This window comes from Sinocyclocheilus anshuiensis, unplaced genomic scaffold (genome assembly GCF_001515605.1).
Source record: "Sinocyclocheilus anshuiensis isolate Anshui unplaced genomic scaffold, SAMN03320099.WGS_v1.1 scaffold199, whole genome shotgun sequence".
NCBI lineage: Eukaryota > Metazoa > Chordata > Actinopteri > Cypriniformes > Cyprinidae > Sinocyclocheilus > Sinocyclocheilus anshuiensis.
Window position 1 is genome coordinate 3,035,297 of NW_015552582.1, and position 5,196 is coordinate 3,040,492.

At 38.7% G+C, this 5,196-nt stretch overlaps 1 long non-coding RNA gene across 1 annotated transcript in view; it reads left to right on the plus strand.

Moving 5' to 3' along the window:
- The first annotated feature begins 2 nt into the window (after nucleotides 1-2).
- The window catches only part of LOC107665401 (uncharacterized), a 31,353-nt gene continuing 26,159 nt past the window's right edge, over nucleotides 3-5,196 (plus strand). Inside the window, exon 1 of the long non-coding RNA XR_001631543.1 lies at nucleotides 3-25. This is a non-coding gene — a long non-coding RNA (uncharacterized LOC107665401). The remainder of the gene's footprint in view (nucleotides 26-5,196) is intronic.

Here is a 5,196-nt window from a genome sequence, read left to right on the forward strand (position 1 = left end):
CCCCCGAGGCTCCTGGCTCTAACTTGTGAGTAGTGCTACCCTCTAATGTCTCTGCAGTACCTAATTCATAGTTTTCAGTCACGTGACTGGCACACAGAACCGGAGGGCTGAACATCCATAGAACTCCAGCTCAGGCCTGTCAATTTTCCATCTGTTTCAAGCCACAAATATTTAGACCACCTCTCAAAAGAAGAAAAACAAAGATATGTGAAGAAACTGCAAGATTTGGGCACGCTATCCATATACATTACCTGCCACAGTATTTCAATTACTAAAGACAGCGGGACATTCTAAAACACTTAACATGGCTTAAAAGGGATAGTTCACCCCAAAATCAAAATTCTGTTCTCATTTACTCACAAACTTGAATGACTGACTGACTTCTGTTGAACACAAAAGATATTTTAAAGAATGTTGGTAGTGAAACAGTTCTGACTGATTTGGCCATTGTATGAACAGAAAGCTGCTTGGTCTGAAAGTGACTTTTGTGTGAGAAGTGATTTGTAAATCGCTACACTATTGACAATGGACCTTTTTTTGCTCACGTTATTTCGCCTAGATTTGCTAATGTGACAGAACCTTAAGACAGTGATATTAAAATCGCAAATTCAGTATAAAACTTATTTATAAGACCTACTATATTCAGGCAAGCAGATGAGCCCAGAATATGAATGCAAAATGCTAAATTGCATGTTAGGCATTTTCTTTCTATAATGGTTTTCTATGGGAAAACGCTGAACATGAAACTTTGTGTACTGGTTTATATTCTGGGTTCATATGCCTGTCTGTACATAGTATGTTTTATTAATAAGGTGTATATTGAATTTGGTCCTGCAATATCACTGTCTTAAAGCCACATTAAGAATTTTCTTTAAATGGTTTTCTATGGAAAAATGCTTCATGTTGAATTTGGCATGTTACATTTATATTCTGGGTGCATCTGCTTGCCTGTATATATAGTAGGCATCATCAATAACATGTATACTATTTAATATCACTGTCTTAGTACATTAGTACTTAGTACAATCTGGCTGGCAGCGGAAGAAAGCCTTGTTTTGCCCTCCAGGTGGGCGTTCCCATAAGGCTGTAACGTCATGTGAAAACTATGAATAACAATTTGTTCATAACATTGGGAAATTTTGACCTCTGTAAATGTTTAAAATTGAACACTTTGTAATCTCAAAAGCATTTCTCTGCATCACCTCAGATAGGTGTTCACTGTTCATGTAGCTTTCTGTGTGTCAAACATAAATCTTGCAATCTAGGATTTCCTCTAACAAGTGTGATTTTATCTCAGTGTCATGTTGTCAGAATCTGCAGTGAGTTCAATCCCCCAAAAATGAATGAATTGGCTGTGGCTGCACGCTTTTAATTCAATTTAATCAGATTTTGTCACTGGCGTTTTGAAGGTAGCTTATAAGCAGTTTAATAGATTGCCCTTCTTGCTGAAACGATTTTCATTTCCTGACACCTCCTGTTTTGAGAAATGGACATGGCCGGAAAATATGTGGCTGTTCACAATTGACACAAAGCTCAGTCCCCTTCATTACAGGAGGTGGAAATTTTAGATTTGTCATCAGGGGTCCCTGTCAGGCGCTGAGGAAAGCCAGATCAATGAGGCCTCAGCATTGAAAGGGTTGTGAAATCAATCTGCCTCTGGAGTTTTAGCCTTCTGCTTTAAGCCTGAGTAATGTACTCTCACAACAACGGCAAGCTCTTGGGGGAAAACATTTGTCAGAATTTATGACAAATACATTAGTATGTGCCTTGCATCAGTACCTGCCTCATGCATACATGCTTGCTACATCTTCAGATATGAAGCAAACAAAATCAATACTTTGCATGAACAGCCTGTGAGGCTTTAATATTATGTTTTCATACTGTGACATGAAATGTTTTGAGGGTAAAATGCAGCATAGCTATTAACAACTGCGCGAGCGAGGAGGATTTAACTGTAAAAGGCAGTTTTGATAAGTAACCGATTGAAGGCTGGTGACAGGCTTTGCCTTTAAGGTGTAAAATGGCTTTAACATTAACTTATTAAAATTATTCATGAGGAAGTTGCGTTTAATGAGGACTCCCACACCTGTCGTTATTGAAGCAGCGATAAAAGGTTTAAACTGAAGAATGTATTAGTTGTGGAAAAGGAAAGGTGGCTTCAGAGGGCCTGATTGCAATAAGAAGCGCCAAGGCCCTAAACCTAATAGTAGGATTAAAATGTAAGTTTGACTTTGGCTGAATATCGTAAGCATCCGGGTGAATAAACAGATTCTTTAAGTAGTAATTGACATTCCAACAAACTAAGAAGAGCAGATTGATACCGATAAAGCAACATGATGTTTTTTAAGCAGCCCATTTATCACAAATCCTCTTATCCAGCTCATCCAGGCCAAATATCGTCTACAATGGATAATGCCACACTGTATTGCTCTTTGTTGTATTGTCTTCATAATAAACTGTATTGGAGCAGACGCATAGTACTGATTGAACACAGAATATTACCAAAGTGGACACATTTTATCTTAAGATTAGTCTGAATCTATTTTTAGCAGAACTGCTGAGGATGTAGATGAGGGGAAGTAGATTAGATGGAACTGCTCCTGGGCTCTTGGATCAGAACATATTCTTTTAAGCCCAAAAAAGAGCATGCGTGTCAGACAGAAACACATGCCTAACTCTGCTAATCTTGCGGAGGTGTTCAGAGACACTGAGACTGCCATTGTGACAAATTATAGTAACCTAAAATCCCTGAGAGCCCATCTTTTTAAGGTGTGAAGAATTTGATATTATTTTTATGGTGCTAACCTATGTTTGTCAGTCAAAATGTTGTTTGCAGTAGCAGTAGTGGTCACAAAAAGGAAAGTGGGATTTCCTCTATTTGTATGTCACTGTACCTTTGCATTCACATAATACATAATTAAAGTTCATCTTTAAAACATTAATATAAATTAAATATAAAATATATAATGCTTTAGTTATTAATAATTTCAGTTATTTGCTGAAAATAATCAGCATTTTGGTTTTTCTTGTATCTTTAGATCCTTCAATCATATATCTAGTATATATATATATTTTTATCACTAATAAAGCTACTTTACCCATAGACAATTACATATATTTTACTGAACTAGTTGTTTTGTGGAACGTGATGTTATTCCTTAATTTAGGCAGAAAGTTGCTGCCTAAAAACAAGATAACATGGAGATGCTTTGAAATGGCAAAGTACTTCTCTCCTCTTGTCAGGCATTCTCCCTCTGGGCCTGTCGGCTTGACTCCCCCTCCTGACAATCAAAGTAAAGGAGAGAAAAAGCAAAGCTAATGTCTCCCTGTCCAGAGGGCTGTTTTGTCTTGCAAGTGAATCTGCCTGTTTATGCTAATTCAGAGCATGTCAACATTAATTGTTTCAGCATCTTAGGAAGTAATTAAGTGTAGCCAAATCAAAAACGCATTGTGACACAAAACACAAATAAAGCGAAACAAATTTGTCTTTCCGTATCTTTCCATCAGGTGAAACCATGCCAGGTGACAGCACATTTCTGAGATAGCAGGCACTGTGAGATACACTGTGACCAATTGCAGAAAATTTTCCCTCTTCTCACACTTCTGAATTATTCAAATGGGATAGCTTGCTATAGGGAAAATTGCTGTGTCAGAATTGTAAAATTGTCTTGCACAGTGAGAAGGCAGTCAGTGGCTCTACTTCTATGAAGTGCTACATTATATAACGATTAATGAGAATAGGTGCATGATCGAGGATCCCACAGTTAAAGATCGATACACTTCGATAATAGTGACCATGCAATGCTAACATGGTCACTCACAATGAACAGTTTTAGTGCCTTGTTTTATTTTATTTCTCAGTGAATCAATAGAAATTACAGGTGAGGTGTGTGTATACACTGTTACCAATCTTAATTTTTTGTTTCTGCTCTCTTAGTTCACAGAGTAACCTTCTGTTTTGACAAATGTACTTTCAAATAAAGCCACTTAATTTGTACATTTTAGAGTATCTAAGTGTGGGTTAAAATAGCTGATGAACCTGTCTGATTTTACACTTTTTGTTTTCATTTTACATACCAGATGTTTCATTTTATTGTTGTTCAAATATATTTCCAAACACTAGAAGAAATTTAAAGCTACCTTCCCTCATACTCACAAGATCTTATCCACTGTCTGATGACTGGGCCATAGCGCAGAAGGATGAGGGGTGTAACCCACTGACATTTTCGCTGACTGTGAAATTGAGAAATTCACCTGGCATAAAGTAGAGAATCTGATGAATCAGGAGCCATTCACCTCTGCTCACACACTCGTACATTCACCTTCCCCTCTGTCTAATGTGTTGTCGAGCCTATCTGCTAATGTTGCATGGATTGATTCCCCATGATCCAGTTTGTCTTATTTGAGAGGACATTGGTAATCAAGGAGCATTAGCAGATTGACAGTCATTGGCGGAAAGCCATGCAGTTGCTTTGTGCACACAATGGTACGCTAAGCTGCAAATAAGTTCAAGACCCTCAAATAGTCTCAGACTGGAGGGGAGGCCATAAAGCTTTTTTAATGCACTGCTGATTAAAGGGGTCATATGATGCGATTTCAATTTTTCCTTTCTCTTTGGAGTGTTACAAGCTCTTGGTGCATAAAGAAGATCTGTAAAGTTGCAAAGACTAAAGTCTAAAATCCAAAGAGATATTCTTTATAAATGTTAAGAGTCAACCACGCCTACCTAAAACGCCTCGTTCTTACATGCCCCCACATGTCTACGTCACGATGTGGGAAGATTTGCATAACGCCGCCCAACTGTTCACGCAAAGAAAGAAGGCGTAACTTTTATTCTCGCTGTAGTATTGTTGTTGCCGCCGCCGCCATGTCGTGAAGGCGCTGTGTGTTTTGTTGTGAAAGCGAAACTACTTTGTTTGGCCTTCCAAAAGAGGACGATATCCGCTTCATCATGTCTGGAGCTTTTAAAGCTTTCACCGTGGACGAAGCGGAGTCCAGCCCGGGGTCGTCACATGTGGTTGCCGCAAGCCCGCCGGCCGTGCCGTTCTCAAGCCCGCTGGCCGCCGCTCACTCAAGTCAGCCTCCGCTTACTCTAGCCTGCCGTGTGTTTCGTTGTGAAAGCGAAAATACTTTGTTTGGTCTTCCCAAAGAAGACATGACTAGAAATCAGTGGTTAAGTTGTATTTACAACACTGT